We start from the raw sequence: 12,035 nt of genomic DNA on the forward strand, positions 1-12,035 counted from the left end.
ACATGTGTTAACTCCTATATTGCTCACAGTGACCCTAGGAGTTAATTCTATTATTACTCTACTATTATGTGGGTTGTTTGGTTTTTTGTTATTTTATTTTATTTTATTTTATTTTATTATTTCTTTAGAGGGCGAGCCACAGTGAGCAGAGGAGGGGCAGAGAGAGAGAGACTCTGGGAGAGGGAGAGAAAGAATATTTAGCAGGCTTCACGCTCAGCACGGAGTCTGACTTGGTCAGGCTTGATCTCAAGACTCTGAGATCATGACCTGAGCCAAAATCAAGAGTCAGAGAGTCAGATGCTTAACTGATTGAGCCATCCAGGCGCCCCTGTTTGTTTGTTTGTTTGTTTTTTTCTTTTGATGAGGAGGCTGAGGCAGGAAATCAAAGCACTTGCCCAGGGGTGTAGAGCTTGTGAGTGGTGAGGCCCGGAGGGGGTGGGGAAAGCTATTGTTTTTCCTAACAAGATTTGCAGAACTGTTTGGCTGGGAACTTGATAAATTAAAGCCTTAAAAATAAAGGGAAAGGGACTGAAGGAGGTGGAGGCCTGTGTCTAGACACGTGGTTAGAGTAATTTCATGGAGGAAGCGGGGAGAGGAGTAGGGCTACAGTAACCAGAGGGCAACTGGGATACTAGAAAGGGTCATGAACTGCAGTGAATGTGTACTCCTTGATTAGAATGATCTGGAAGGGAGGGAGATAGGGATTCCGGAGGATGGGGGGGGGGGCAGTGCTCTGGAATCCTTATCTCCCTCCTTTCCAGATCATTCTAATCAAGGAGTACACATCCACTACAATTCATGGAGCTGGGGGATGCTGGCTTTTCAGGGACGTTTCCTCATCCCAGCAGGAAAGAAATATGGCACCGCGACGTCAGGCTTATACATTGTGGTGGAAAGGTCTGATGGCTTCTCTCACCCGTTTGTTCTATGGGCACGTGGAGGGGACGGAGGTGCAGGGAGGTGGGGTAACTGCCCAGGTGTCACAGCCCCTATGGGAACCAGGTGCTATTCTCCTGAACTCCAGCTTTCTCTCGGGTCTCTCTCAACCCTGAGTACCATTACCTTCCAAGAAAGAGGGTGGGGAACAGGTGAGCCCTAAGGTCCTTTTCGTCCAGATATTCCGTGATAAAATTGAAGGTGTTGCTAAACAGAAATTTCCAGAGGACATTAGCCCAGAAACTCCAATCTCATCCTGTGACGGATTTGCAGCACACACGCATTTACTAAGCAAATCTAATTCTATTGCTGACCAGCGAGAAAGAGAAATAATTTAAACAGCTCAACTCAGTTGCACCCACATTTGGCTCCAAGGGCTTCTGCTGCCTCAGCTGGTCCGGGCTGGGGGATGTGGGGGTGTGGGCGGCTCTGGGCTCCCAGGCGCACTCTTCTACTCCCGTGTGCGTCCGGACTTGAGCCAAAGTCCGTATTTCCTATAGTGTGGCCACCTTGAGGGAGCTGGCTGTGTTGGGTCTATGGGACAGGGAGTGTGGGATCCAGCGGATTTGGACTCTGCAATCATCGCCTTTCAACCTTGTTTTAGAATGCCTCAGCTCTGGGGCACCTGGGTGGCTCAGTCGGTTGAGCGTCCAACTTCGGCTCAGGTCACCATCTCACGGTCGGCGAGTTCGAGCCCCGTGTCGGGCTCTGTGCTGACAGCTCGGAGCCTGGAGCCTGCTTTGGATTCTGTGTCTCCCTCTTTCTCTCTCCTCCCCCGCTCTTCTTCTCTCTATGGCCTTGGTACCTTCCCTCCCCTGTCCCTGAATTTGTTCTCCTGCTCACTGCCTTCTGGAAAGTTGGGGTTCCCATAGAGCAACTTGGGGGCCTCTGGCTGCAGGTCTGGGTTGCTCTGTGTGCACCGTCCCAAAGACTTCCTCACAGGGGCAGGAAGGGGCCTCTCTTGGCCAAACGCCCTCCTTCAGCACACATACTAGTGTTTTAATTTGTTATCGAAGGAGTAGGCAGGCTCCTCCATAGTTTTAAACTTGACTCTGTATCTTTGGCAGGTAACAAACCACAGGTGCTCAATAAATGTTTGTTGAAAGCCAAAACAGAAGGGAAGGGAAAATGGATGCATGTGAGTGGGGTAAAAAGACTGCTAGATCTGGGAAGGTCTTCAAATAGCAGGGTGGCTTCGGAGGAGGCAGATTTTTGTTCACGACCATATCTGCAGGGTCTAAGACTGTGCCTGGGCATAGAAGGGGCTTGATCCGGGTACTGAATGAATGGGCTCAGTGTAGCCTTTTTGTTGCACGGATGGGGAAACAGAGACTCGGTCTCCTACGCCGCGCCCCTGAAGGAAAGGACTTTGCCTTTTCAGTCCTTTTCCCCCGTGGCTGAGCACAGACCCCGGCTCACTGCAGTGGCTCGATAAATATTTGTGGAGTAGCAGGAGAAGTAAATGTCAGGGCGTATGGAGGCAGACGGGATGCACAGGGAGCCAGGTCCCTTGGCTCGAACAAAGCACCGGCAGGTGGAGGGAGTGGGTTTATCATCAGCCAGAAGCGATAAGGCGGGGGAAGGAGACTGGAGCCTGCAAATACAAGTCCTGACAGGGGCCTGGGGACAGTGACAGGGTCTTCCTTTACTTATAAAGTGATGTTCTTCCAGTCCAGTGGTTCTTACCCGGCTGCACCTTAGAACTACCTGGAGAGCTCCCTAACCTTCTGATTAATCTGGTCTAGGACGCGGCCCAGGCAGGCCCCTTTCAAAAATAAGTTCCTCCGGGGGATTCTCATAGGCAGCGAGGGTTGAGAACACGGAGACCATCTTGAAACAGTAACCAGGCACGGGAGAAGGACAGCTAAGGGTGGAAAGGGTGCTCGGGGTCAAGTACTGGGAAGCAGAAGAGGAAGGGGTGAGGACCCTCCCAGCCACGGCTCCCAGGGGAGGGGAGAAGGCCAAGGGCGGGAAACTAGTGGGACTGGTGGGCTTAGAACTGGGGAGGGGCAGAGGCAGGGGCCGCTGGGCTCGCAGATCGGGTGGGATGGGGTGAACCAGACGGATGAGATTCAGAGGGAGCTAGGATTTCAGGGGAGAGACGAGCCAACAGGGGTACATGGAGGGACAGCCGCTGGCAGCTGGTCGAGGGGAAGCCGAGGAGGCAGCCTCGGGAAGGCGGTTAAATGGGGCTCGGAGCTAAGACCTCGAGACTCACTGGGAGGAAGTGGGGAGCAGCCCACAAGGGATGTCAGGGCGTGGCGCAATGGGACTCGGCGGAAGAAACTCCGAGACACCGAGGGGGCCGTTCGGTCACACGGAGGCACACGGAAATCCACACGCGCAGGCACGAGCGTGCACGTGGCCACGCGCGAGCACACAAACGCTCCCCGCCCCCTCCCCCCCCACCCCGTGCACACGCGCCCGCGGCACACGCGGAGGCCCTGGCTTTCCGGGCGAGAGAGGCGACCGCCGAGCCGAACCGCAGCCCGGCCCGGGAGGGCCCTCCCCGCCGCGCCCCTACAAAGGCTTGCGCAACAGGCAGCGGTTCTGGCGGGCGCCCGCCGCGCTCTGCCCCAGCCCAGCCGGGCCCGGCTCACTGGCGGGAGCGGGAGGAGCGCCGGGGAGGAGGGAGCGGCGAGGGGTGTGTCCCCGCGGTGTGCGGGCTCGGGAGGGGCGGGGCGGGGCGAGCGCGGGGGCGGGGCCGCGGCGCGTATAAAGTCGCTCTCCGCTCGGGCATAAACAAACCTAGCCCGGCTCGCCGCTCGGACCCCGGAGCGCACGCACAGCCTCACCGCTCTCCTCCGCGCCCGCTGGCCGCCGCGCCTCCAGCCGAGCTCCGGCCTCTCTTGCCTTCCTCCCTGTACCTTGGGTAAGCCCGACACCCTCTTCCTGCGGGGCAGGGAGGCGTCGATCGCCCACGGGTGCCGCCGCAGCCCCTGGACCGCCCTTTGTGGCCCCCGAGCGGCAAGTGCGTGGCGACCCTGCGGCGCGGGGCGCAAGGAAGGGCTTTGGGGCGCGGCCGCCGCTGGAGTGGAGGGGTCGGTTAGCGAAGAGGAGGAAAAGAGATCCCCGCCCACCTTTCCCCAGCCGGGAAAGTGGGACCCTGAGGGTCGGGGACGGCTGGAGAGCCGGCCGGGGAACACCTTGATCGCGCTTCCCAAAGGCACCCCGGAGTCACGGCTGGCGTCGCAGGCCTGAGGGCGCGCTGGAAGGGGGAGCCGGAGGAGGGCCTGGGAGAGTGCGTGTGTGTGTGTGTGTGTGTGTGTGCGCGCGCGCGCGCGCGCGTGTGTGTGTGTGTTGGGGCGGGGTGTGTCCTCGGAGTGGGGTGTCTGGGGAAGGAGGGCTTGAGCGCGCGTGTGTAGAAAGGAGGCTGGTAGGGACCGCTCGAGCTGAGGCTGGAAAAGGGGCCGTGGGTGTGTCTGGTTTCCAGACTGCGCCCCGAACCGATTTGCATCCGAGGGGCGGGGGCCGATTCCGCCTCGAAGCCAGGGTGGGGTGTGTGCGCGTGTGATGGGAGGGGGAGGGTCCGAGTGTATCTCGACGCGTGCCGTACGCGCGGGAGCCCGGGTCCGCCAGCGCCGCTGGGCCGGGTGCGCACCCCGAGGTGGCCCGGGGTTGGCGCTGTGGCTGCGCGGGACAGGTGGCCTGCTCCAGAGGGGTCGTGTGGGCAAGTAGCGGCCCAGCGCTGGCCGGGGCCGCGGGTGGCGTCATTTTCGCCTCCGCCCACCTCCCCCGCTCGCCTGGTCTCCCGGCCTCCGGGACCCGCCTCTCCGGCCCTCCGCGGGGAAGAGCAGCTGGAGTTGCTCCGACGTTCCCAGGAGATCCGCGGTCCCTGATCCAGCCTGGGGCCGGGAGGGCAGGGCGTGACGAGCGAGGTGGGCCGGGGGTGGGGTGGGGTGGGGTGGGGGGCGACAAACGAGCCGCCACCTCCGTCGCTTTAGTGACTGAAGCCCGGATTTAGTGGATCCTTTCCTTACCCGCCCCCCGTCGCCCCCGCCCCCCCCCCGGAATTTTCCCGTCTGTCGCCTCTGCTGTCAGATGTCCCTGTGGGTCAGCGGCAGCACCCGTCTGTGGCTGGGAAGAGGGAGGTGCCTGGCAGCCAGTGGGGGAGGGCCCAGGCTCAGCCCTTCCTCACAGATGTCCTGGCCACTTGGATTTGTCCGCTTCCTTTAAGTTCCTGGGGAAAGATTGAAGACTCAAAGAGAGTTCAGCCCGTGGCCACACTGGACAGCTTTATTCTCTTCCTCGCGTCCATCGGCCACACTTACTGTACTCAAATGAGCAAGATAGCTAAATACAGACCTGTGTTCTCGCTGTGAAAATGCAGTGTCCCTGCAAACCCTTCAGCCGTGCCTCCTGTACCGAAATTCGGCGTCGGTACCGGCTTTCGCTAACGTGAACTGAAGTAAGCAAGGTACAGAGAGAGCACATCCCAGCACCTGTTTGCAAAGGGTTCACCCATTGCGGGGACAAGTGCAGGGAAAGGGGGGGAAGTGCTGATGTGGCACCTGGCACGGGGGGGGGGGGGGGGGGGGGGGGTGACGAAGAGGGGGGGGTGATCCCGAAGTGGAGGGGGAACTGCCAGAGGGACCCTGCCCTGGTGTAAGGAGTCAAACCTATAAAATGCTCTCACCTGTGACTTCTTAGTTTTGTGGGACTTTGTCCCCCGCAAGAGGCTGAGAAGGAAGGCTTTGCCTCCCTCGCCCTGCAACCTGATACCTGGCACTTGAGAGGGGTTCAAATCCATGCGCTGAATGGAGTGGCTCCTTCCCTCTGCCCCATTCCCCTCTAGTATCCTGGGTGGGGTCCCAAGCAGGCAATTGACCTTTGGGGTGGCCGTGTTCGATTTGGCTTTGCAGAGAGACCTTGGAGCACCTGTTTGGGGGTCTTCTCTCCCCCAGAGGGAGATCTCCAGGCGAGACATGCAAATTCAGGATTACTAACTGTGGGTCTGATAATTTGGAATGGAATGAAAAACCCACACAAGTTCCTCATCCAACTTCTGCCCGTTTTACAGATGGAAACTGAGGCCCAGAGATAGGGTATGGCTTGTCAAGGCTTAGCCAGAGCTGGAACTTCACCTTCCAGACCCCTCTGGTTGGGACTGAAGGTGGTGAAAGGGGTTCTTTGGTCTTGATGTTTGCCCCTCTGCCGTGAGGGGGGAGGAAATCAATAGGATCCTGAGTTTCTGGCGAGGAAACTTTCCGGGCGGAACGTGGTCATCCTTTATTTATTTAGTGTAAATCAGATTGTTCTGGAGAGCTTAGCAGAATCAGACTAGTGAGCAAGGGCTCCCGCTGGATTCTGGCTGCCCCCTCCAGGTTGGACCTTAGATCTGAACAGAGCTGGGGGCTCCTCCCCGCCTCACCAGGCTCATGAAACTTCCTGGCCTGAGCTTGCCTTGGCGTGGATGGGGAAGAAAGATGACATTGTGTTTTCCTGGTGGCCCAAAGCTGCACTTCTTTCTTGGGACCCAACTCTGGAGAATCCCATCCAAGGCGTGACTCAAAGTGGCTGTGCCTCGGGGAAAGGAAGCCAGGATGATGACTCAGCATCTAAGACTCTGGTGGGGAGGAGGCCTGACTCAGGCTGGGAGGGGGTAGAGGGGCAGGGCTCTCTCTCTCTCTCTCTCTCTCTCTCTCTCACTCTCTCTCTCTCTCTCCCTCCCTCTCCCTCCTAGCCCTCCGCTGCATCCCTGCTTTCCCTTTCGTCCCTGGGAGAGTTCTGCCTGAGCTGTATTGGTTCCACTGAGTAGATAGATCAGAGAAATGAGGCTCAGAGAGTTTAAGGGACTTGTTTGCGGCCACCTGGCTGAAAGTGGGAGAGGCAGGCTTTGGACCCAGAGAGCCAGACTCCCAAGCGTCTGTTCTTTTTCACGACAGCATGTTGGGGTGACCGGGAAAAGCTGGAATGAAAGGTCCAGAGATGCAGACAGGAGCTCCCTGCCTCAGTTTCCTCTCCGGTAATGTGGGAATGACAGACAACGTCTAGTGGGAGACCTGTAAATGTTAATTGAGTTAATCCACATACACAACTGAGAGGAGTGCCGGGCACGTGGGAACGCCATGTAGGTGTTTGCTGTCAATGATATCCACAAATTACATTTCTCAAGGCATTTCCTTGGCAATCCGTGTCCGGGACTTTTGTCCCAAGCTTACCCATGCCAGTGAACGTGCCTGCACGTGCTGAACTCATGTTTTGCTTCTTGAAGTTCTTCCAAAAAAAACAAAAACAAAAACAAAAACTAAGCTTCTGCAGACTGCATAAAAATGTGATGAGAACCTTGTCTGAAATGCAGATTTCCAGGCCCTGTGAGTTTGGGAGGGGCCAGGAATCTGCACCGTTTCAAAGTTCCCTGCGCTGGATTGGAGGGAGGGCATAATGAAGGCAGCCAGGGTTGAGGACGTCTGCTCCAGAGCGATGGGCGAGAGGGAAAGGAAAGGAGAGGCCACGTGTCCCCTGCTCCTGTGTTACCAGACCGGGGGGCTCCGTAAACAGCCCTTACCTGGCTAAGGTGCCTTGTGGCTTCAGTGTTCTCACCTCATTCAGTTGAAAGATGGGAGACATTCTTGCCATTTCTCAGGTCAGAAAACCGAGGGTTGGGCAGGCGACCTGTGTGTCTCGAATCAAGCGAGTGGGGTCCTGTTTCAGGTGAGCAGCCCTGGATCTTTCCCCTGCCAGTGTCGACCTTTCCCACCCAGACCCTTCTGGACCTGTTTTTGAAGCATGCACTTGGCTTCCTAGATTTGTTTCATGCTGCCCTTCCTACCTCCCTGATCTCAGTCGGGGCCCAGGCCTGCCTGTCTACTTGTTCTTTCTGTTTCCATTTGGAGACCAGAGATGGATGGAAGGCAGCGTCTGCTGCAGAGCTGGAGGTGAGTTTCCTCATACCCTCTTGGCCTCCTCCCACACCAGCCCGGGCTTATTGGAGGTGGGTGCGCGGAGGGACTGGGGCACTTTGGGTGCGTGTGGAGCCCAGTTCTCCAGGGTGGGTGTTGTGAGAGATGAGGGAAATCTGGGGGGGTCTGATTTGGCATTACAGAAAGGAACAGATTACAAATTCAGGTCCATGAAGGGACCTTTCTGTGATCCAATCTTTGCCTTGCCATCTTACATTTACTAAAGACCTGCCCACCCCCTACCTGCCGGGGCTCTGCCTCTAGGCTTTTCCAGTCTAACAGGGTGTTCCTCCAACTGAGCCCATAGGAGATGAGGCTCATTAGCCGTCTGGGGGGCCTTGAATGGCCTGCTCAGGAGTTCATCTTTTGTTTTATAGTTTTTCTCTCTTAAGTCTGTGGCAACCTCAGTATACGTGGGGATGTTTACACCTGTGTTCAGCTCTGCTTGAAGAGATGGATGGGGGCCCGGACTCCATCCTGCTCCCCATCTAATCCTAGCTTTACTCCCTTGGCTTTGAGAAGATTCTGAGCAGCTCTCTGGGCACCACCCACATGTGTGTTTGAGCAGCCATCTTAAGAGGTACTCAATTCTGCGGACTCCCAGCTGGGAACCCTGGCTTCCTCTCCTCTCTTTCTAAGCATGGAACTTGCCTCCTTTTCTCCAGAACGCCCTCCCTGGCTTTCCCCTCCAGGCAGGCTGGCATGCTGGGGTGGTGCCCTCCTTGGATCATTCTGGGCTGAGTCTGCTTACCCTTTTCCTGCAGACTTAGTAGGCACTTAATGTTGATCAGAAGAAGCCCTCCATTTCTTAAGGAAATAACTTGGGCTGTCTTGGTGTAGGAAAGATTGGAAGGCCATCCAGAGTGTAGAAGCATCGAGACCATTTTGGGGAAGGATCCTGTCTGTGTGGCCATCATGCCATCTCTGGAACAAAGGGTTTTGTAGGAGGAATCTACATCCTTGCCCTGTGCTGGCATTGGTTCCGTTGGTGTGCGTTCGACAAATTATCTCACGGACCATCCGGTGCAGCTTGTCCCTCAGATTTGCAGAAGAATCCTTGAATCCTACCAGTGTCCTCCTTTGGACTTGCCATTGTTCTGCTTGTCCCCGCAGACGGTCTTCTCTCTACCAAGCAAATTTATCGGGCTGCCAAAATTCTACTGAGAACCTTCAGGATGATCCCCGGGGGGTGTTGCAGAGAGGGGGTGGGTGCCGCTGGATTGCGAACCCCTCCCTCTTCCTACTGTATGTCCTGGACCCTCTGGCTAGTTCTGTGCTCTCGTTGAACCCAGAGAGGGGGTCCCACTTCAGCTCTGGCCCCGGTACCTGCGGAGTGAGTGCAGCAGAGGTTTGCCTTGTTTGGGGAGATTCCTTTTTTGGTTTTGTTTTGTTTTTGTTTTTGTTTTGGTATCAAACGATTCCTTGAATGCCTGCTGAGTTTCGGGCTCCATGCGGAGCAGGAAGGGGCCCTCCAGGAATTCCTAGTCTGGCTCTCTCCTCCGCATGGCATTTGAACCCTTTTATTGACTTTGAGAACCCTGTTCTCGACTTCTGTTCCCCTAAACTGGAGAGCTCTCTTGAGGGTTCAGGAAGTCCATCCGTGTCGCTTACTAGGTTGATTACGTAAGAAGAGCATGGAGAGTTAAGGCCACCAACTTCTTCACCCTCCCCAGAGCCTTGGGTTTCAAAAGGTCCAGAAAATCTCAAGAGGACCCGTGAACTGCCTTGTAGGTTGATATCAAAACCTCTCTGGCAAGAAAGAACGGTATGCACGGTAAGGCAGCGGTTTCCAAGGCATACCCCAAGGCTGCTTTCCTTGAGGTTAATGCAGGCATGAGTCTGTTCTCTGGAACCTTCGGGAATTGCAGTATTCGGGGAAGATGCTGTGCCTAACAGCAGCAGCACACATTGATTTCCACCCCCCCGGCCCCCCTTTTAAATTCTGTCCTATAAAGAGCCCAGTGTGCTGGAAAGAACACCACTTTCATGTGGCTTTGAAACCAGGCGTGTTATGGAGGGGACAAAATCTGGGCCAGTTGCTGACATTCCGAATCGATGCAAGCTTGTGAACACTCCCCCCTGGTCGGCCTCTTTCTCTGCTTCACAACAGGCCTCCGGGAGCCCGCTGTCTGCCCGCCCCTGCCCCCCACACTTGCACCCACGTGGAAAGAGTGGGTGCCGGCCTTTAGGAAGTCACGCGGGCCTTTGCTTTGGAGCCTCAGGCTACCCCTCTGTAAGCTGGGGTGACAATATCCACCTTCTGCCAGGGACCTCCATGAGCAACAAATAGAACAGTGGAGCGAACACTGTTTCAAAGTATCAGAATGGCGGAATCAGCAAGGCTCCTGGGGGAGAGCTAAAACGGAAGGCTTTCTGGGGGTCGTGAGGGAGAGTAGGAAGGTCTAGGGCACGGACTCTGTCCAGAGCCCGGGCCACTCATCGGGGCTCGCTGTGGGACTGTGCAGGTGGAGGAGAAGCTCGTGACTCCCTCGGCCGATCCACATAAGAAAAGCCTCCCAGTTCATCCTTAGGACGTCCTGCCTGGACAAAGGGTGGGTGCACAGTATTCCTGCATATTTAGGCCAAGTTGACTTCAAGGTCAACTTTCCCCTTTAACCTATGCTGGCTTGTTGCTTGGTGACTTGGGGCACATTTCTGAACCTCCCTGTGCCTCAGTTTCCCCATCTGTCAAATGGTGAGCATGATGGTGCTATGGGTCCCGTGAAGTTCAGAGGAAGTATGGACTTTGGCCTCCAGTAAACGCCATAGATGTCATTCTTGGTGTGTCCATGTGGGGTTTCTCTGTGGCCTCCCTGTGGCCGCCCTGGCTGGGCTGGGTGCATCCTGGAGGTCCCGGAATACATCATGGATGTTTCAATGCCGGACACCCCCTCTGCCCCATCTTGCGGGAGTTCTGGGGGCCCAGGAGAACCTGCTCAATACTGTGTGTGCAGATGGCTCCCTCTGGGCAGAGAATCAGAGCTGGAGGAGAATCGGAGCTGGAGGGGGGGGGCCCAGGTCTTTCAGACAGGGAGAGGTCTGAGGCTAGGAGGACAGGGACTTCCAGGTTCCCCGGGCGGATCCAGACAGGACCGTTTTGTCTCTGTGTAGCACAGGTTCCCACCTGGGTTCCCCTCTCGGACCACATGATGTGTGTAGAGTGCGTCCTGCGTATTTTGCAGGTGGGGAAGCCGAGGGCCCCAGAAAGGAATGGATGGATGACTTGGCCAAAGTCACGAGGCCATAGAGAGGCGGGTTTCTGTGCCCTGACTCCTAAGCCAGTGCTCCCGCTGCCCCATCAAGGCTTTCGAGAGTCACGGGCTCTGTGTGTCCCTTCACTGCCCCCGTGACTGGTCAACAATTCTCTCGAGGCCTCACATTGCCTGACATGGCCTCTGTCCACTGCCCTCCCAGGCCCCCCGGGGTCATGTTCTTCCCTCCTCTGGGCCAATGCCAGTCTTGGCTTCCCTCGGAGCCCACGAGGTCCAACTAATTGCTGACTGTCTTCTGGGTCTATCGAACCGGAAAGGTATTCGCCCAGCTTTCCTTGGGCTGTCGTTACTCATTGACGGACGTTGCTGACGGAGGGGAGACGTCCGTGGTGGTGCATTGGGTCTGATCGCTGGAAACCCACGTGGCACTTGCTGCACTTCCGTGGGGCCCCCCTCCCTGCTGGGCCTGCTTGGGGCCTGACGGTCGTAGAACACACAGGCTGGGTCCTCCCAGATGTCCGCGGGTCTCCGTGGCGACCGGGAAAAGTAAATGCACTGATGAATTAAGCAGCTACCCCCTTGTCCGTGGTGTCAGTTACGCGCGGTCAGCCGAGGTCCAGAAGCAGATGATCTTCCCTCTGACAAACGGTTGGAAGGCCAGCAGTAGCTTAACGCTATGTCACCGCGCCTGTGTCACCCCACCCCCCTGCCCCCACTCCATCTCTTCCTGGAGGCCTTTTACCACCTTCTGTCATCATAAGAGCAAGGGCAGACGCAGCTCAGTAAGATATTTTGAGAGAGAGTTAGTGCTCACATAGCTTTTGTCCCAGTATATTGTTACAGTTGCTCTATTTTATTACTACTGTTAATTTCTTACCGTGCCCAGTTTGTACATTGCACCGTATCATAGATGTGTGTCTGTAGGAGCAAAAGGGGTGTAGAGGATTCGGTACTATCGCAGTGCCAGGCGTCCCCTGGGTGGGGG

At 56.5% G+C, this 12,035-nt stretch overlaps 1 protein-coding gene across 2 annotated transcripts in view; it reads left to right on the forward strand.

The window, feature by feature from the left end:
- The window catches only part of NDRG1 (N-myc downstream regulated 1), a 188,394-nt gene that overhangs the window by 130,848 nt on the left and 45,511 nt on the right, over positions 1-12,035 (forward strand). The window contains exon 1 of one of the 2 annotated variants that reach the window (XM_049633454.1): positions 3,673-3,808. The exons of the other annotated variant lie outside the window; for it this stretch is intronic. The gene's annotated coding sequence lies outside the window, so the exon portion shown is untranslated. Of the gene's footprint in view, positions 1-3,672; positions 3,809-12,035 lie in introns of those variants that run through there. 2 annotated transcript variants of the gene reach the window in all.

Source organism: Panthera uncia, chromosome F2 (genome assembly GCF_023721935.1).
Source record: "Panthera uncia isolate 11264 chromosome F2, Puncia_PCG_1.0, whole genome shotgun sequence".
Taxonomy (NCBI): Eukaryota; Metazoa; Chordata; class Mammalia; order Carnivora; family Felidae; genus Panthera; species Panthera uncia.